This window comes from Neofelis nebulosa, chromosome 6 (assembly GCF_028018385.1).
Source record: "Neofelis nebulosa isolate mNeoNeb1 chromosome 6, mNeoNeb1.pri, whole genome shotgun sequence".
Classification (NCBI taxonomy): Eukaryota; Metazoa; Chordata; class Mammalia; order Carnivora; family Felidae; genus Neofelis; species Neofelis nebulosa.
This window is the reverse complement of record NC_080787.1, coordinates 113,979,731-114,001,457: the sequence shown is the minus strand read 5'-3', so window position 1 is coordinate 114,001,457 and position 21,727 is coordinate 113,979,731. Positions and strand designations below refer to the sequence as shown.

Here is a 21,727-nt window from a genome sequence, read left to right as displayed (position 1 = left end):
CCAGAAAAATGAGTTGAGAGTTGTCTTTAAGCTACTGTAATTCCCAGGTGTCTTTCCAATTAATTAGAGTTATGTCAAAACAGGTCTGTTGAAATTAAATTACTCTTGTTCTTCCTTTACAACACATTTCCAAATCCATGAGGAAACAGATTCAGTAAAGTACCATCAATCAGGTTCCTATTCTCTGAAATATGAATGGTAAATAAAATGTTCTAAAGCTACACAGAGATTTATTTTATGGATTTAGCTTCATTATTCACTGATCTCAAGTAAATAAAAAATGACACAAGGCCGTAGTCATAATCCCTTCGTTTCCTTCCTCTGCGTAGCGCTTATTCTGAGCCCTAATGTAACATTTGCTACTTTCTACCTTGTATTGTGTTATGTGTGTCTTATCCCCCTGCTACAATATAGCTCGTTAAGAAAACCACTTTCTCTTATTTAACTTTTAATCCCTGAAGTACCTCGTTCTGATGTGGTACATATTTAGCACTCAATACATTATTTTATTAGTGCTTTTAAAAAAACACTATTAAAGAGTATTTGAGGAACACAGTAAAGCAAAAAAAGAAAAGAAATCAAATAAACCAGAGTTTCTTCATCTAGATGTACAGAGATAATGTTTTAAAATATTCCCCACCCCCTTGCCTTTCTCCTGTTTGTCGCCATTTTTAGTTATAAGCCTGATCTCCACTTAATTTTTATATAAAGTTAGACAGTGAACATGAACAGTCTCCATGTTATTTTAAAATCATAGAACAGTTAAATAGCTACATAATATTTCATCTAGAGGATATTAAAACATAAAATTATTCAACATTGTTTTGTTGTGAGGCATAAAGGTTTTTGCAAACTAAGCTGAGTCTCTAAACCCCCAATGTTTCTGAAAGGCTATGAATCACTTTGAAGATAGAAGTGTGGCCGGTGATCTGGTGATAAAATTACATCTCAAGGTGTAGGTTTTAGGATGTATTGTATCCAACTAAGGGATCTTTGTGTTAGCCACAGCTCAGAAGCATGATATACTGGGGTGATCAGACCTGATTGGAAGTTTTGTCCCCCTACTTTTCTACCTTGACCACTCAAAAAAAAAGACCTTCTCAAGAAGAGGAAACCTTTTGTAGCTTCCAGCAGCTGAGGACCTTGTTTCTAGTAGACAATAACCCACTCCATACTTATACTGTTAATTAGAATGCTTCCATTAAAGAGAAATAAGCTTTTAGGAAAAGACTTGTGTTCCTGAGGCTTTACCACACAGTAACAAGACCACTTGCCTCTATTCATAGACACCAAGGGCAATCTGTCTAGGCTCTATCTCTTATCTACACACTGATTTCAATGACTACTCTGTAGTCCCAGATGCCAGTCTCTGCTCTGTACTTATATTCACCTCTTTGTTTGGTCCTTTGAAAGCCGCTGGTCCATTCAGATAATTTTTTATTTAGGGCAGAGTGGGAAGCTCCACCAAGTTCTGCTATGGACCCTCCCTTTTCTGACATACTCCATTCTTACAACCAGGCCCGGATCTCAAAAGCCCTTTCCACGGTAGAGCCCTGGACCACCTTCTTGTTCAAGGGGAAAAAATTAGATACTGAGTTTTTGATAGATTATTTTCACATTTCAAATGTTTGTGGATTTTATGTAATATGTTATTTTCAGACCTGAATATTTGGCTTGAGTGTTTTTAAGGTTAATAAAAAGGTATTGATATTGTCTTTAGAGCCAAGACTAAGATTTTCTCAATGTGACACCTCTAATGAGGGGTAGAGCAAAAGATAAAATCTACATGTACTTTTTTTTTTTTACTGTTTTTTTGTTTTTTTGTTTTTTTTTATTTTTTTTATTTTTTAATATATGAAATTTACTGTCAAATAGGTTTCCATACAACACCCAGTGCTCATCCCAAAAGGTGCCCTCCTCAATACCCATCACCCACCCTCCCCTCCCTCCCACCCCCCATCAACCCTCAGTTTGTTCTCAGTTTTTAACAGTCTCTTATGCTTTGGCTCTCTCCCACTCTAACCTCTTTTTTTTTTTTCCCTTCCCCTCCCCCATGGGTTTCTGTTACGTTTCTCAGGATCCACATAAGAGTGAAACCATATGGTATCTGTCTTTCTCTGTATGGCTTATTTCACTTAGCATCACACTCTCCAGTTCCATCCACGCTGCTACAAAAGGCCATATTTCATTTTTTCTCATTGCCACGTAGTATTCCATTGTGTATATAAACCACAATTTCTTTATCCATTCATCAGTTGATGGACATTTAGGCTCTTTCCATAATTTGGCTATTGTTGAGTCTACATGTACTTTAATTTCCAAGCCTATGTGCTTATCCTCTCACCAGTTTGCCTCTCTTATGACCAGATAGTCCAATTATCTTGAAAAGAATCATAGTTAGCAGTTAAAAACAGGACTAACAAAAGAGTCTAAAACAAGGAGGAAAGCATCACTTTGCAATGTTTGTGGACTTCTAAAACACATAAACTGTGGCTGGCCATTACTGAATAAATGAACAAGAATGAGCAGTGTAAGACCATGGAGTCAAAATCTGATAGTTGTCATTTTAATAATTAACTATATGATTGGCCCAACATGTCATACTTTACTAATAAAGAACCAGTACAGAAAAAAGCAAATATTGTTTGAATGAATAGTGATTATATAAAAGGAAACCATAAATGAATATTTTTAGAGAAAGAACATAGAAGTAGCCAATGATTTGCAAAGAGTATTTAAAAACTCAAAATTTCAACTGGGTACTTATAATCAAAACTGCTTAGAGAGTTAGTGTCTGATGAGTGAAACTCTCACCTAGATTATAAAGTCCCTGAAAGTAAAAATTAATTGATCAATTAAAATTTTATATTACAAATACTAAACTGGTTTTGCAGACATAGATTTATTAAAAACAGATCTCTTTAACAAGTTTAAAACAAAACAAAAATTCAAAGCCATGTATTGAGAAAAAAGAAAGAAACAAAGGAAGAAACTAACAGAGGTCTGACTGATCCTTTCAAATTTAAAGGGGAGAGAATAACTTGTTTAGGGTATTCTGTAAATTACCCCTGAAGTAAAAAATGAAGCTATTTTCACTAAAAGAAAAGTTGGCTATTTTGAGTGCATTATAGCAACTATGGAAGTTCTAGACAAAGTAACATGTGTGCTGAAGGGACAGGATATCAGTAACCTGGAGAAAATATAAATGAATGTGCACTGGACCTCTTTTTTGGCCTTCCTATTAATCCCACACATACAGAAATAATATCAATATTTCCAGTTGCTAGTTATCCTTTTTGAATCTTTTCCTTAATTTAAAAATGGCTATAATAATATCAAGCACAGTTGCTATGCTGATCAGCAGTGATCTGTATAGAGAGGTATGTAAAAAAACCTGGGCATAGATTAGATTATCAGTGAATACTATTATTGCTGTTATAATTAGCAGAAAAGAATTAGATTATTTGAAAAGAAGAAATCAGATCACAGATGAAATTCATATATAATGGTTCTATTATCAGTGAATATTATTGATGTTTTCAACAGAAAAGAATTAAATTAGATCATAGGTGAAATTCATAGATATTGGGAGTTGAAAGAGTGAGAAGATGAATGGGCAGAAGATTGCAAAACACAAGATATGACAGGAATAAAGGGAGGATGGAGAAGGTGAGAGAGACAAGAATTGAGAAGCACTCTTCACATAAATAAAGATATAGAGAAGGTAAGAGGTGAGTGTTAGAAGGTTTGAGGGTCACACGATATGACTGAGATAAGATTTCAAGGTCTATCAACTGAAAAACAGGAAGAGAAAGAGGTGGTAGACATATGAGAAAGGAAGCAGGAGTCAGACATTATCTTTTTTTTTTTTCAGACATTATCTTTATCAGATAATGTTTTCCTGAGTTAGTTTTATGGCTGTAAATTGTTCTTGTTACTTGAGTAATCAAATTAAAAAAAAAAAAAACCTCCTCACCTTAAAATATAGCTGTTGTTCTCCCAAGGATTTTAAAACACGAGCATGAAAATTCCACAAATAAAACAGTACATGAAGTCTCTTATGCTCTAGAAATTAAAATGCATTGTGATGTGAAAGAATAGAGCAAACTATTTTTGTTCCTGTAGTTATTTTATTCACACTATTTAGATCAGAAATCAGTATTGATGGTGGACATTCAAAAATTAAATGAGCATTTCCACTTCTATGTATAATAGAGAAATCAATACTGGACTTGCTCTCCTACAATAAATAAATAAAAACTGGAATAAAATATATGAAACAGTAGTCTTCAGACATTGGCCAACAGGCAGTACAAGACTGTGATCCCTTTAAGGGAAACAATTGAGGTTAGCTTTCCAGCATTCTTGCTATCTCCCAAGAGGCCTTTTCTAGACCACAAGTTGGGAAGAAGGACCCATACATAATATGATGATTTCTCTGGTTATGAAAACAGAGACTGGAATTTGGATTGATTGAGGCAAATGTGCTGAATAATAGATCTGACCAAAATTTTCTCTCTAAAGTTCAATTTTGCCAGAATCAAGTAATCTCCCTGTAACTAATCTTTCTTTAGAACAGTATTATTATATCCATTTTCTAATATGAAAGGGAAAGAGGAAAAAGTGGTAGATTCACTGCAACCACTATCAAAATCCCAATGGCACTTTTGAAACAATAGAAAGATTTGTTCCAAAATTCAAATGGAGGGGCGCCTGGGTGGCTCAGTCGGTTAAGCGTCCGACTTCAGCTCAGGTCATGATATCACAGTCCGTGAGTTCAAGCCCTGCGTTGGGCTCTGTGCTGACACCTCAGAGCCTGGAGCCTGCTTTGGATTCTGTGTCTCCCTCTCTCCCTGGCCCTCCCCGTTCATGCTCTGTCTCTCTCTGTCTCAAAAATAAATAAACATTTAAAAAAATTTTTAAAAAAATTCAAATGGAATCTCAAGGAACCCTGAGGAGCCAAAACAATTTTGAAAAAGAACAACAACATAAGATGCATACTTCCTTATTTCAAAACTTACTACAAAGCTACAATAATCAAAACAGTGAGGTATTGGTGTAAAGACATACAGATAGGCCAATGAAATAGATCACAGAACTAGGAAATAGATGGTCAGATTATCTTTGACAAGGATGTCAAGATTATTCAATGGGTAAAGGATAGTCCTTTCCACAAATGGTTCTGAGAAAACTGGTTATCCACATGCCAAAAAATGAAATTTCACCTTTACTTTAGTCCATGTGCAAAAATTAAGTCAAAATTTATCAAAGACATAAAAGTAAGGGGTGCCTGGCTGTCTCAGTCAGTAGCATATGGTACTTTTGATCTCAGGGTTGTGAGTTCAAGCCCCGTGCTGGGTGTAGAGATTATCTAAAAATAAAACCTTAAAAAAAAAAAAAAAGACCTGAAAGTGAGAGCTAGGACCATAAAAAGAAGAAATAAGAGAAAAACTTCATGACACTGGTTTTGTTAATGATTTATTTGGTACCAAAAGCATAGGCAACAAAAGCAAAAACAGACAAATGGACTACATCACATTTTAAAAAATTCTGTGCAAAGAACACTATCAAGAGAATAAAAAGGTAACCCATGCAATGGGAGAAAATATCTGCAAGTTATTTATCTAATAAGAAGTTTATATCCAGAACATATAAAGAACTCCCCAAACTCAACAACAATAAAAAACAAACATCTTGATTAAAAATGGGCATACGACTTAAACAGTTCTCCAAAGAAGATATACAAATGACCAATAAACACATGAAAAGATGTTCAACAACACTAATTGTTAGGGAAATTCAAATCAAAACCACAATGAGGAATACCTCACATCCATTAATCTGGCTACTATTAAGACCAAAAAAAAAAAAAAAAAAAAAAAAACCAGAAAATAACAAGTGTTGATAAGGATGCAGAGAAATTGGGATCCTTGTACATGTTGGCAGGTGGTAAAAATGGTGCAAACATTATGGAAACCAGTATTGAGACATGTGCACTTAGATATATCCTCAAAAAATTAAAAATAAAACTACCATATGATCCAGCAATCCCACTTCCAAAATAACTAAAAATAGGGTCTCAAAGACATATTTGCACACTCATGTTCAAAGCAGCACTACTTATAATAGCTTAGAGGTGGAAGCAATCCAAATGTCCATCAATAGATAAAGGGGTAAAAAAAAAAAAGTAGTATATACATATAATAGAATGTTATTCAGCCTAAAAAAGGAAGGAAATTGTGTCATTTGGTATAACATGATGAACCTTAAAGATATTATGCTAAGTGAAATAAGCCAGTCACAAAAGACAAATCCTGTATGATTCCATTTATCTGAGGTATCTACATCATACAAGTTTATACAAACAGTAAGTAAGATGGTCATTACCAGCGGCTGGAGGGAAAAGGAAAAGGGGAGTTGTTTTTTAGTGGATATAAAATTTCAAATTTACAGGATGAAAAAGTCCTGGAGATCTAGCTGATCTACAACATAAATGTGCTTACCACTACTGAACTGCACACTGAAAAATTATTAAGATGGTAAATTTTATGTTATATATTTTTTACCACAATAAGAAAATAATTTTTCCTACCCTTTACAGTAATGTGTATGCCTCCAATGCTTCCTTGAACAAGGTAAAAATGACAACAAGAAAAATTGAGTCCTGTGCCTAAGGACAGAGATAAATTTTATTTCAAACAAGGGAGAAGAAATTTGTGATTACAGCGTATCAACTTTGTAACAAAGAATTAACTGTTGAAAGATGTTTTGAAACTAAATATGGGGGGCGCCTGGGTGGCGCAGTCGGTTAAGCGTCCGACTTCAGCCAGGTCACGATCTCGCGGTCCGTGAGTTCGAGCCCCGCGTCAGGCTCTGGGCTGATGGCTCGGAGCCTGGAGCCTGTTTCCGATTCTGTGTCTCTCTCTCTCTCTGCCCCTCCCCCGTTCATGCTCTGTCTTTCTGTCCCAAAAATAAATAAATAAATAAATAAAAAAAAAAAAAAAAAAAAGTTGAGAAACTAAATATGGAATTCATGGGAAAGAACTCTGATGGGAGAGCTTATGTTATTATCCACTTGTAAAACTATGCAACACCATTGCTGATATTGAATGAAGAAATTCCTAAAGATAAATGCATGACAGCAGATAGTAGTCATGGGAGTGGTGGGTACTGTTTGCTTCCTCCTGTGGAAATAAGCATATCCAATATTTCAGCAGAGATATTTTGACAGAGACTTTCCTCATGAACTTGGATCCGTTTGAAGAAAGAGGCCAGATCATACTGACAAAGCAACAAAGGAGGTAGTGTATCTAGGAGAGTGTATCTCTAGAGGTAGTGTATCTCAGGAGAGTCTGAGAAGAAACAATCACTTCTACTGGATGAGGGATCTAGCATCAACACAGGAGGATAGACCAAATGGGAAAACCACATGTGCACTTAGATATATACTAATGATCTGAATTTCAAACCATCTGCAGAATAGGACTGTTGGTGAATGGAGACTGTTGCTATTCAGAAGACCTCTTCTAAGGAGATGCATTAATGATTTTTTAATGTTTATTTTTGAGAGAGAGGGTGTAAGCGGGGCAGGGGCAGAGAGAGGGGAACTTAAAAAACTTATAAAGCACCAAACATTTAGTGGGCATGACTATTCTAAGTGTCAGGGACGTGATGATTAACAAAAAGACATCGCTCTTTTCTTTTAGGAGCTTGAAGAAATTGACCCATACATCAATAATTTCAATGTAATATGACAAGTGCAGGAAAGTAGACTGAAAAGGCACTTTAACCTGCCTGACATTTTAAAAAGGTGTTTTGGAATTGATCCCTGGCCTCAGTCACCGTGGATGAATATGACATAGCTGGTAATGCTATGGAAATGAATGCTTTGGTAATGAATGGCACTGCAGGGAGAATGTTTGAAAGGTAGGGAACTGCATGATAAATGTGGAAAATGCAAATAGTTCAACCCAAGAGTGGAGAGAGGAGATTAGTATGTCGTATCTGGGCTATGGTAGACCTTAAAAGCAATGCTATTGTAATATCTTCTGCTTCCATCTGAGATTGGTCCTTCTGCTTGGAAGGTACCACCCCCAGTTCTCCCACTGCTGCTCTGTCTCAACCTTTAGTTCTCAGTTTCAAATGGCTCCTCCCCAGAGATGTCCTGACAACGTCTAATCAAAGCAAGGCCTTCCTCCCTCTTCTTCTCCCATGAAATCTCCCCTGATGTACTTGAGCGTTTAGTCCCTCTCACTGATGGGCCCTAGAGGTACTGCATATGCTACTCTAAAAGACTTAACGTACTGCATTAAAATCAGGTATCTGTTTAGTTTCTTTTAGATTGTGAACTCTTTTTTTCCCCAAATGTTGATTCATCTATTTTGAGAGAGAGAGAGAGAGAGAGAGACCAAGCACGAGCAGGGGAGGGGCAGAGGGAGAGGGAGAAGAGAGAGAATTCCAAGCAGGCTCCACACTCCAGACTTAGCCCTCAGCACAGAGCCTGAGGCAGGGCCCAACAGAGAGCTTGATCTCACAAACGGTGAGATCATGACCTGAGCAGAAATGAAAAGTCGGACACTCAACTGACTTATCACCCAGGTGCCCCTGGATTGTGAACTCTTAAAGCAGGGTTGGTAACTTAGTCCCACAGATAAAATCCAGCCCACTGCCCGTTTTTGTATGGCCAACAAGATAAGAGTGGTTTTCACATTTTTAAATGGTAAGGAAAAAACTCAAAAGAAGAATATTTCATGATGTGCAGATTATATAAAATTCAAATTTCCATTTCCATAAATAAAGTTTTATTGGAACACAACCATGCTCATTCATTTTGTACAACAGCAGAGTTGAGGAGTTGTGACAGAGACCATGTTATCCTGAAAAGCAAAACTATTTACTCTTTGGTCCCTCCCAGAAAAAGTTGATATTTTAATTTATTTTGAGGGCAAAGTTGATATTTTATTCTTTTTTAAATCCCTGTTGCTTAGTGTCTAGTAAACAGCCCCATTAGAGACGAGCTGCTGTCATCTCCATTTTATACATGAGGTTATGTTTATTTTTTTATTATTTTTTAATGTTTATTTATTTTTGAGAGAGAGAGACAGAGACAGAGCTTGAGTGGGGGAGGGTCAGAGAGAGAGGGAGACACAGAATCCGAACAGGCCCCAGGCTCTGAGCTGTTAGCACAGAGCTGGATGCGGGGGCCTGAACTGGTGAACCGCGAGATCATGACCTGAGCTGGTCAGATGCTTAACTGACTGAGACACCCAGCTGCCCCTGAAACTGTCTTTAAGTCCCTTAAATATATTAAACACTTATTTTATATTGTAGCTTCAAACATTCATATGCAGGGCAGCTTTGTGAACCTGACTCTTCGTTTAATTGTTCTGCTGCAATTTGCTAAAGGTAGCTTGTTTTTCCAAGTGTGTTTTAAATATTTTTAGGAACTGCTTAAAGTTCTTTGGAACATTATCAGTGGGACTTGTTTGAGGCCTGAGTTTAAAGAGTATACCACCATAGAGGATTTGAGTTTGCTAAAATACCAAGATTTGTGTTTGCTTCTAATCCAGGACCATTTTCACATAAATTAGTAGCCTGGGTTTTTCCCAAGCATATGGGGAATATGGACTCTGGTCCCAAAGTAGATAGAAGGCTTGTTGAGAATTCTCAAATATTTTTTTTTCCTTTTACCCAGGGCTAAGACCAAGAAAAGCAAGCATCCTTATTACCTCTATGTTCTGGATAAGATAGTTCATCCCCCTAAACATGTTTCCTTGGGAATACCTGGATTTGCCTCTGTGTTTCACTCCAATCTCTCAACTTGCATGTAAGCCCAAGTGTTCCTGACTTTAATAATCTACCCACTACAGTAAAACTAAACTGCATGTGATCAACACATGCCCTCAGTACATCTGGTGACTTTAACACTGACATAGAGAGGGACTCATAATGTCTTACTGTTTCTGGTCTTTGTGGATTCCATCACTTTTCCTACTTACACATTTAATTTGTAAAATTATTTTATCCAGCAGTTTAATTGGTTTTTACTTTCACTTCAGGACCAGGTGTAAGGAGAATACCACATCTGCGATTTGTTTTTCTCAGTGTATAGAGTTAAGAGCTGATGCAACCAACCACACAGTGCAAATGCTTCTGCTCTTACAGGTATGCTGTCACTTTTGCTCACATTTCATTGGCAGAACGTCTATGGCTAAGCCTCATCTCAGTGGTGTGAGAAAGTATGTTTTTTTCCAAGGAAAACACTATAAGAACATGGAAGCTGACAGAGGTATAGTATCCTCTTAGAGGGAGGGAAGAATGAATAATTGGAAACAATAATATAATCTGCCACAACAGAGATCACATATGTAAGAGTGAATTTGGGGAATAAGATGATGTGTTCACATAAGCCATATTATGCTTGAAATATCTGTGAGACATTCAAGCACAGATGCTGAGCAAGTAATGGAATCTATGGGTCAGAAGTTGAGGGGAAAATTCTTAATGGGAGATATATAGTTTAGAGTCATTAAGATTAAGAATGGTAGCTGCAAACTTCTGGAGGTAAATGAAATTTTCAGAGATAAGAGGGTAGACTTACTGTTCGGACATTTGCATTCTCCCAATTTTTCTTAAAACACAAAGCTCTCTCGGTCTTTCATTTTCCAATTTTTCTGTGGGAACATAGACATCAAGACACATTTCTCTGTTATAAGAAAAATAACAGTCCATGAGTGATAAGCGACAACCAAAGTTTAGACTCAGTATGTTAAGAATACCAAAGGCAGTCGTTGGTGCAAGAGATAATTTTGTCCAAATGCACAGCCAGCACACTGTTCCAGGTGGAAATATTAGTTTAGGTTGTCCAGACTGTCCAGCTTTTCAAGAAAAACTGAAAATAGATTTTATGTGTAATCCCCCAATTTTTAAATTGGATACATTTATTTCAAGATACTTCAAAGGTCAAATTATTATTGTTATTATTACTATTATTTTTATTAAGTTTTTAATTTTAATTCCAGTGTAGTCAACATACAGTGTTATATTAATTTTAGGTGCATAATATAGTGATTCAGTAATTCTATACATTACTCAGCTCTCGTTATGATAAGTGTACTCATTAATCCCAGTCACCTATTTCACCCATTCTGGTAACCATCAGTTTATTCTCTATAGTTGAAAGTCTGTTTCTTGGTATCTCTCTCTTTCTCTCTCTCTTTCTCTCTCTGTCTCTCTCTCTCTCTTTTGTCTTTGTTCATTTGTTTCTGAAATACCACATACGAGTGAAATCATACGGTATTTGTCTTTCTCTAACTGACTTATTTTGCTTAGCATTATGTTCTCTAGCTCCATCCATGTCATTGAAAATGGTGATTTCATTTGTTTTTATGGCACCTAGTATGTCCTGGATAGTGAATATTAAAAATTAACATGACATAGTCTCTGCTGCCTAGAAATTCAAAGCCAGTTAAGGAATTTTCTTCCATTATTCCTAATCTCATTGGGTATGTTATTAAGGCAAGACCTTTCTCTATCATGGGCCAGTCTGGGCACTGTCTCAACAAACACATCATAAAACTGATTTGGTGTTTGGATTCAGCATGAGTTAATAAGCCAAATTTTCAAACAAGAAAATTCAAGGCCTGAGCGGAGTTGGATTTAGTAACTGATTTTGAATTACTAATAGATTTTTTTCATTGTCTATTAACATGAGCATATGCTTCATGATTCTAAAGGACAGCTTAGGAAAACAGTTAAAGACTAAAAGCACGCAATAAAGCAAACAGTAGAGATAGGAAAGATCTTATTTCTTTCCAGCAGAGCCACAGTAGATAAATGACTGCAAGAACAGGATTAGTGGGAACAACCTGCAACCTGGGTATGGATCCAAGAAGAGAATTCTATAAACTTAGAGTAAAGGATACAGAGAAGAAGGTCAAAGCCAAGTCAGCAAATATTAGACTGGCTAGACCATCTCTTATGGAAAGATAATTAAGGAAATTTAAGGCCTATGAAAAGATTCTGAAGGACAAGAGAAAGAAAACATAAACCAGAATCTCAGAAAAAGGACAAGCTTGTGAATTTTGTTACTAAAGAAGGAGAAAAACATTTTAGAAAACTCCTTGGAGTTCTTGATCTTAGGCTAATGGTTCTATTTATGAGGTACTACCAACATCAAAGTTATAGAATAATGAACATTTATGTATTAAAAAGCACAGCATCAAAGTATATGTAAGTTTATAAAAGTATATAAAATCTATTAGAAACGTGAAGAAATTGAGAAAAATAACCCATAATTTTACATATAAGATTTTAATAATTCTCATGCTTTGGCAGCTCAAAAGGATTTATTTTTTTTAATTCAGAAAATTTTGGAGAACCTAATTAATGAGGTTGAGTTTAGATAAATAGATATCATAGGAAATACATCCTTTTCAAGAATGCTTGAAACAAAACTAATCAACTTCTAGGTCCCAAAACTTCAATTATGCCAGAGTAGATATAATAAAAGCCATATTCTCTGATTGCAATGTAATAAAAAGATGATTTAATGACAATAACTTAAAACAAAAAAAGGCTCACCCTTGTAGAAAATGGAAAACATATCCTAAAAAAGCTGTTGGGTTAATAGAGAACCAAAGCTACCAGTAAAAAATTTTTAAATGTTTAAAAATAAGAACTCTTTCTATTAAAATGTATAAGATATGGCAAAGCTGTATGTAGGCAAACTCATAACTTTTTTAAAATTTTATTTTGAGAGAGAGAGAGAGAGAGAGAACAAGCAGGGGAGTGAGAGAGAATTCCAAGCAGGCTCCACACTGTTGGAGCCCAACATGGGGCTCACACTCACAAACCATGAGATCATGATCTGAGCTGAAATAGAGTTGGATGCTTAACTGACTTAGCCACCAATGCACCCCACTCATAACTTTTTATACATAAATTATTATTAATACAGAAGTGCCTAGGTAGCTCAGTCAGTTAAGCGTCTGATTCCTGATTACGGCTCAGGTCATGTTCCCAGAGTTGTCGGATCAAGCCCTGTGTGGGACTTCACGCTGTTGTGGAGCCTGCTTAAGAGTCTCTCTCCCTCTCCCTTTTCCTCCTCTCCCCTCTCAAAAATAAATAAATAAATAAATAGATAGATAGACAAATAAATAAATAAATATTAATAGAGAAAAATGAAAAGAACAAGCACCTTAACAAAATAAAACATAAGATGTTAGAGCAATGAAAATAATAAAAGTAAAGCTAGAAACTGAAATAAAAAGGCAGTTTTATCTATAAAAGCAAAAACTTGTTCTTTAGGGGAACAAATTATTTGAAAGGATGTCTCTATAACCCCTTATTCTAGTTCAGGAATTAGTGGAAAAGAAATATGAATACATTTCTGGAAAAGTTACCGAGGCTACCTTCCGTCTCAAATTATTTCCTGGGTGCTCAATGGTAATGTTGATTTAGAGTCCAGAGGTGGCCCTAGGTTAGAAATCCAAAAAAAGCACACACTTTCTGGCAAGTACACGGTTTCACTATAACCTGGAATCTATTTGCTTTTCCTCTTTCAGAGTTTTTATCCCATGAACACTAACATGAACAACTGGTAATTCTCCCAGTATACTTATAAATGATTTTTCTTAAACCCGACCCAAGCACTGTTTTCTGTGTTTAGCATAAGTAGATGAATCTATTTATCTTTTTGGATCTCCAAGAACAAGCAAGAATCAGTATCCTTCTCACTGATAAGTTCCTACACCTCTAGTTTATTGCTCTGGTGGCCCTCTGCTGCCCCCTCTTGGTTCTAGGGAATACTCTCTCAGGCAGTGGTTGCAAGTGACTCAAAGCCTCAGAATAAAAAACCCTCCAAGTTTCAGAAATACCTGTGTAAACCCACACACAGTTAATGAGTCTTTGCTTTTAGTAGTATAATAAAATTACAAATGTTTTTTTATTACTCACCATCTTCACATATAACTAAGGTAATTTGCCAACTATAAAAGCACAATATTTATTTTACCAAGTAGTTTCAGAAATTTAGGGCACCTGGGTGACTCAGTAAGTTAAGCATCCAACTTCAGCTGAGGGCATGATCTCATGGTTTGTAGGTTTGAGTCCCGCATTGGGCTTCACACTGACAGTGCAGAGCCTGCTTGGAATTCTCTCTCTCCCTCTCTCTCTGCCCCTTCCCCACTTGTGCGTGCTCTCGCTCTCTCTCTCTCTCTCTCTCTCTCTCTCTGTCTCTCTCTCTCTGTCTCTTTCTCTCTGAAAATAATAAATAAATAAACTTAAAAAAAAAAGAAATTAACTTTGACTGAAAGCTTTCTAGATTAACTTTAGTATTCCAGGTTAAAACAGTCAAGTCATGAACATAATGAATTTGACCAATAATTCCGTGATTGTCTACATTTCTGAGTCATGGAGAGCTTTGGAATCAGATGAAGACTACAGCCCAAAGGAATCTACCAGGACTCTGTGATGTAGTTCCATGACCCATTTTTGAGAAAAATTTGTTGCACCAACCTGGGAAAGTAGACTCTTGCCCCAAGCCACCATAGCCCTTCTCATGGCCTACATAAACAACTGATTGATGCCACAGCATAAAGGCCCCACTCAACTGTAAAGGGTCATTGTGACTCCAGAGCTTCCCCATGAAGTCAGCTAGGGTCTCAGGTAGGCCCTCTTCACAGCATAACTTCTTCCCCTGCCCATTCCTACTTCCTCCCCATCTCTGTTGCAGGTATTGATCCCAAGGGCACTGCTTAATAAATATCCTCATACTAAACTCCACCTCAGAGTCTTCTTCCTGGGGAACCCAACATGTCACAACTATACACAGGTCTGCATAAAGGAGAATTTCCCCCTTCTCAGGGGAATTATTCAAAAGCTACAAGAAGCCTTTATCAGTTCACAAACCATTTGGGGGGAACTTGGAAACATGTATAACTCCCAGACTCCACTTTATATCAAACACTGACAAAAGAAGAGGACATTCATTGGAAACAAAAAGGAGGCAGTGGAAACAAGTATCTGTAGGGAGAAATCTCAAGAGCAGGGAATCAGTGAAAATAGATCTCAAAAAGCATCAACAAAAATATACGTCCTGAAAATTAGGGTACATCTTGAGGTCAAAAGTAATATTCCAAGTTTATGATACTTGGTGCAAGGACTACATGCAGTTGACACATCTTTCTTCCTTAGAAGAGGTAGGGCTATAAAAAGAATTATACAGAAATGTCATATTTTCAGGAAACAGCATGACTCTGTAACAGAAAAAGAGAAAGCCTTTGCTTTATGAAAACTAGCTACCCTAAAACCCTACTTTGTCTTCTTCTCCCAAAAGGAACCTCTTACAAATGACGAGTCCAAGAAAACCTAACTCATTCAATGATGAGTAATATTTTAAAAGGACAGAATTGATTTTTTTTAAACACCATTTTTTAAAAGTCTCTTCCCCCTTCCACTCTTTAAAAAAATATTTATTGATTCCTTTCACTTCCTTTGCCTTCAAGCAACCAAGGCCAATGAAACCTATAAGGTCAAGGAGACTGTTGAGGCTGTTGGAAGTGGGCAGAGCAGAGAAAGCAAACCAACTGGGTCAATAGTTTGATTACATACAGAAGGAATAAGCAAATAAGTAAATAAATTGAAAATAATGGGAACAAGAATCTTCACTATTAGGAAAAGGAGTTCCAAATATGGAAAAGCCAAATGCCAAAATCAACCCTGTAGTATTGAATTGTAATTGGAGTTATCACTTTGAATGCATAGTATTTAATGTATAAATGTAGATCTAGAAATAGATATAAATGTTTGCATGTAAGCATATATGGATGATTGGATGGATGGATAGATAGATAGATAGATAGATAGATAGATAGATAGATAGATAGACAGATGTATATTTCCTCTGCCTGATGAGAAAGCCTAAAAGCCATTGCATCCCAGAAGCATCAAATAGACCTAGTGCTCAGATTTTGGTTTCTATATAGCATTTTCCACTATATAGAATGAGAACTCCTTGGGGGCAATAAAAGAACAACACAAACCTAGAGATCTTGTGTCAGAAAGGAAGGAAGAGCTGAAAAAAAATGATGGGAGGATGTCATAGGATTCAGCTTTGGGAAAGGGAGATCTCATTTGCCAAATAGAATTGTCCCCCCTTATCTATTCTAACATCCTCAATGGATGCTGAAGTAGATAGTACAGAACTTATATATACTATGTTTTTTTCCTATACATGCATACCTATGATAAAGTTCAATTTATAAGTTAGGCACAGTGAGAGATTAACAACGATAATACAAATAGAGTAATTATAACAATATACTGTAATATAAGTTAAGTAAATGTGGGCTCTCTCTCTCTCTCTCTCAAAATATCTTATTGTGATGTAGTCACACTTCTTGTGATGGTGTGAGAAGATAAAATGTCTATGTGATAAGATGAAGCCTTAGGTTACTATTAATCTTCTGGCATACATCAAAAGGAGGATCATCTGCTTAGACAGTAGTTGACCACAGGTAACTAAAACAGCAGAAAGCTAAAGCATGGATAAAGGGGGATTATTATATATATAGCAAATTGAACATCAAAATAAACAATTATAGCAATGGTTTATCAACCCATTAAATAAGTAGGATTCTATGAGTGTATGTGTTTGTATACATATAAATAAATAAATAAATAAATAAATAAGAGCAGGGAGCTATTACTTCCAACAAAAGTCAAATAAAATGTAGAAAGAATGGTGAAATTAGAAAATCACAATTTGGCATTCAGCAGAGTAAGAACATATTAAGGTAATAACCTTCAGTGGATGCTGAAGTGAATGGGTAAAGAATTATTGAGGAATAGGATAATTACATAATCTCAAAATATCTCCCTTCAAAATACTTACTAATTACAAAGAGAGAACTAGAAACTTCACAATGGAGAAACTTGGCAAATACCACTTAAACAAGTGATAAAAGTCACTATCACTTTGATAGTGGGGGCAAATTGATGACGTATGCTTACTGATATGGCACAATGAGGAAAACACAGCTTCACTTCTGTAATATTGCTGACTTAAATGCATAAGCTTAATATAATCATAAGGAAACATCAGACAAATCCAGACATGAAAGGCATTATACAGATTAACTGGGCTGCGTTCTTCAAAAAATAAGAGGGTCATGAAAAAAAAGGAAAGATGAGGAAATCTGAGGTTCCAGATTTCAGAATAATAAACAGACATGACAACTAAATGCAACATGTAATCCTTCATTGGATCCTGGGCCATGGATTATATTTTTTAATCCATTTATCTAATTTTAGTAATTAGGTAGATAGGTAGGTAGGTACATAGGTAGGTAGGTAAATAGGTAGATATAGGTAGGTAGGTATGTAGATAGGTAGATAATAGATGGATAGATAGATAGATAGATAGATAGATGGATAGATTAGCAAATGCAGTAAATGTTAACATTTGGAAGACCTAGATGCAAAATATGTATATATATGTAGAATTCTTTATGATGCAGGCAGGCTCAGTCCAAGGTCCCAGAGAGGGTCCCACAGGACCAGCTAAGAGGGTCCTTGGCTTTGCTCAGGATAGAAATTAGATGCAAGCTGAGTGGAAGTGAGAGCAGGGTTTATTGAAGACATGGAGTGCAGATACAGACAGAGCATCTGGGAGACTCAGAAAGGAAAGGAGAGAGAGAGTTTCATCTTTGCTTGGGGTCTGAGGTTTTTGTTTTTGTTTTGTTTTTGTTTTTGTTTTTGTTTTTGTTTTGAGGATGGTGGTCTGGTGTACCTGTCCTCTCAGGCATCCAGGAACTGGTCAAAACAAGGATGAGTGCCCGGGCGTCCTTCACAAGTCACTTATGTCCTGAAGCCAGGGATCTTGGCCTCAAAGTGTCTGGAGTCAGTAGTCTTGGAAAATGAACATGACAACCCCTTTTGGTCACTGCTTAGATGTTATCTATTGTGCTGGATGACTCCAAAGAAATCATTAACTCTGACCTTTACAAGGAGGACACTCATTAAGGCGTGTATGTGTACAGTAGGGGTGCAGTTGCTAGCAAGAATAGAAGCAGGAAAAGGAGCAAAAAAAAACCATTTTTTTCCATGGGGTCCCTCCAGTTTCCCTGCCTCATCTATACTATTCTTATAAGTTTTCTGTAAAATTTGAATTATTTCAACTAAGAAGTTTACAAATGTTGTGCTTTTAAAAAGCAAAACATACAAGAAAAATGTCATGGCACACATTAAAACTGTGATCAAACATTCTGCCAAGAATTAAAAACTTTTTAAAACAAGTCTCTCTAACTAGACCACAGAGCAGAAATACCAGAATTCTGGAAGAAATGGTAATACAAGGGAATAAAATATGAGAGGAAAAACAAGAAGTAAAAAATATATATATAAGCTTGCAAAAAGTTAATTTGAAAAATGAAATTGAAAGAATTTCAATGAAATTTAGATACTCCTGAAGCATGGAAAACAAAACTAAAAAACCAACCAGTGAAAGAGAAATAAAGTTAAAATTGGTAAAGACATAATTATAGATATAGAAGATGAAGAGGGTGAGATCAAGCAACTATGTTTGGAACCTTCAAAGAAAAAGCTAAAATAATGAAATAGAACCAACAATTAATCACATAATTTGTAAAAATGGTATATGGAGTGAATATAGTAATTATTTAATTGAGACTGAGTTTAGGGGCACTAAGATGACTGAAGGACTTTTCATTATGTGAAATTTGGCCCAAAATGATGAAACCAGATTCCAGATTTCCTTCATTTCCACAGGAAGAAGTAGCATCACGAGTTAAAAGCAATAGCGGTAGACAAAAATAAAGTGCTTTAGTTCTAAGTTTATATGTTCAATCTATCAGTTACATTTTTATGTGTGTTTATGAATATATTATCTCTAGAAGAAAACCCATAAAGTGGCACCAGAGATTGCTTCTGGGGAAATAAATTTTGGGGGGATTTGGAGGACAAAATTGGCTTAATTTTGGTGACCAACGAAAAAGAGAAGAGTAAAGGCAAGATGTCGGGCAATCTCCAAATGTTATACTGAATTAAATCATACTACTAAAGCACACTCATTGTTAATTCATGGTATGGAAGACATCAGCAGAGGCAGTTAAGTATTCAATCCTCAAGCACTCTTCAATCTGTTGAGAATTTCTTTCACAACCCCTCTGGTCAGAAACCTAAACTTCATCTTCTGTTTTATAACATTGCCTTTGTTATTTCTGCTGTTAACTAGCCATCTCTGCTCTCTTCTAGCTTTGACTTGGAAATGTGTTAACCAACCACTCCTTTGTTATTTAATTTCTTTCAAGTTTGCTATATATGCTTCCCTTGGATCCTACCTTCTGTATTCTAATTATATACTACTGATTTTATCTTGAATCTTATTTATTCCAGAGAATGGAATATTTTTATTGCTGATACCTGGAGAATGATGCTACTTAGACAAATTAATTTGTTCTAATATTTTTAACCCAAACCCCCCCAAATAAATACTTTAGGATGACTATCTATTCCATTTATAAAGTAAGGTTTTAATTGTCCTTTGGGAAATAAATTCAGTGTATTGATTCTTTCTTAGAACTCTTATTTATATCCCATGTAATAGATTAAGCCAGTTTTCCCATTTTGTCTCATTTTATTCTCAGTGGAAATACAAACCACCTAGTTACCACGTTCTGAAAAAGAGTATATTTTAACAGTGTTTTCCCAAGCATAATCTATGAGATATGATATATGGTAATTGTTTTGTTTTGTTTCAGGAGACAGAAAGTCCTGAGGTCATATAAATTTGAGAAACCCTAGCTTAATAGGTTTATCACAGGATTTCTCAAAGCTTTTTAAAAAGCAATGTGTGCTGTGAATCTCTAATAGGGAAAACACCTATTTGAAAAAGATCTCTTTACTTTGGCTTACCTTTACTTCAGAATTCTCCTTTCTTAACAGGGCTGAATAAAATCTTGCCATAACAATTCCTCACAGAATATATTTTCCAAAAATTAAATCATATTTATTCTTTGCAGCTGTCCATATTCTAAGAGTTGCTGGGAATAATTCTCAGTTAAGATGTAAAATTGGCCTCTGATTTCTAAGGCACAATCCTACATCTTTTAACAAATACAGGAAGTAAACATGTGAAATTATTTTATTGGATTTAGTTTCTGTTTGTATTTATTTCTTCACGCTAGCTTTTAGGTATTTGATAAAGGCATTTTTTGTTTACCTCAGATAATTATTTAAAAGTGTATGAATCTGTTTGCTGCAGAAATGTCTTGTGGAAACGTGAAGGCACAAGGAAATGCATTAATTCATTCAATAATTGTTTACAGAGCCCGTGCTCAGCATAGGGCACTAGGCTGATGATGGTAGTAAGACTACTAGGAGGTTGAGGTGTGTTTCAGAGAGAAGAACAAGCACAAGTTAAGGTCCTAGATAGGAAAGAGTTCAATGTCTCAAAAGGAATAAAAACTATTACTGAAAGGGGGAGTGTGGTGGTTCTGGGTGGCAGAGGGCAGGGGCTGTTAAAGAGAAGTTGTGACTGATGGTACTGCCCGTGTCAATCATTTGTTTAAATCCTACATATTTAGAATTTACCTTGGCCTAGCAATATGCAGTAGATCTTTTTATCTTTAAATCATACATGACTGGAAACTCCTTGAATATGGAGACAATCTCTTAATCATTTTTAATTCCTCCAATTACTGGCACATCTAAATCACAACCAGTGAGCATTCACAACATTGTCTCAGACATATCCTCAGTCATCTAAGCTCCTACTGTTCTTAGTATTAATGTATATCTGTGAGTAGAGGTCATTTACACTTATGAATTCCAATAATTTATGAACAGGTAAGTAGTTAGGAACCTGAGGTTCTGCCACTTACTAGCTGGGTACCTGTAGGCTGAAGGGGCGGACCTACGCCAGCCGACCATGCCTCCTCCCCTTGAGTAACAGGACTCCAACCCTTCCCCAGCCAATCAGCCAAGGCCACGACACTTCCCCAGCCAATCGGCTGAGGCCACAGCCATTACCTCACCAACTGCCCCTAGACCCCAATAAAACCTTTGTGCTTTTGAAACTCACTCTCTCTCCCTGGCATCACACCGCTGCGTCCGTACGGGTAGGGGATTGAGCTGGAGATAGCTCGAATAAAGGCTCTTTTGCTTTTATATCGGACTCGGCTCCCTGGCGGTATTTGGGGATCACGAATTCTGGGCATAACATAGGCAAGTCACATGATTTCTCCAGGATTCAGATTTCTCATCTGTAAAATAGAATACTAAATAATATTTTCCTTATAGAGTTGTGATAAGGACGAAATAAATTAATACATGTAAATACTTATAATAACAGCCTGCATACAGTACAGGTATTGGATTAGTATTTATTATTCATAACGATGGTTATGATGATGATGTTAAGAGTCATGTAGCAACTAGGTGATTACTTTTCCTATCCTGGAATAAATTTCTGTGCCTTCAAATTGAATATGAAATCAACGGACTAACTTGGAAAATGGGTAAATAGTCAACTAAAATATTCTTGTTGACTTTTACTTTTGAAATGGAATTCATGCAAAAGTGTCAGATCTCTTAAATTGATACTCATGTTTTTTAAAGTACATATGTATTACAAAAAAATCAGTCAACACTGGACAAAAAAAAATGCCTCTAATAATTCAAATACTGCCTAGATAGAGTATTAAGA

At 36.0% G+C, this 21,727-nt stretch overlaps 1 protein-coding gene and 1 long non-coding RNA gene across 9 annotated transcripts in view; one reads left to right on the top strand and one right to left on the bottom strand.

Annotated features, from left to right (window-relative positions):
- PKIB (cAMP-dependent protein kinase inhibitor beta) overlaps positions 1 to 14,567 on the bottom strand; it is a 172,020-nt gene extending 157,453 nt beyond the window's left edge. For 3 of the 4 annotated variants that reach the window (XM_058735141.1, XM_058735140.1, XM_058735143.1), the window contains exon 1: positions 10,601 to 10,705. The gene's annotated coding sequence lies outside the window, so the exon portion shown is untranslated. Of the gene's footprint in view, positions 1 to 10,600; positions 10,706 to 14,517 lie in introns of those variants that run through there. The other variant, XM_058735138.1, reaches the window with a different exon arrangement.
- LOC131514788 (uncharacterized) overlaps positions 1 to 21,727 on the top strand; it is a 117,887-nt gene that overhangs the window by 70,151 nt on the left and 26,009 nt on the right. Inside the window, exon 1 of one of the 5 annotated variants that reach the window (XR_009263271.1) lies at positions 10,067 to 10,164. The exons of 2 other annotated variants lie outside the window; for them this stretch is intronic. This is a non-coding gene — a long non-coding RNA (uncharacterized LOC131514788). Of the gene's footprint in view, positions 1 to 10,066; positions 10,165 to 20,154; positions 21,141 to 21,727 lie in introns of those variants that run through there. 2 more of the 5 variants (XR_009263272.1, XR_009263268.1) reach the window with 2 other exon arrangements.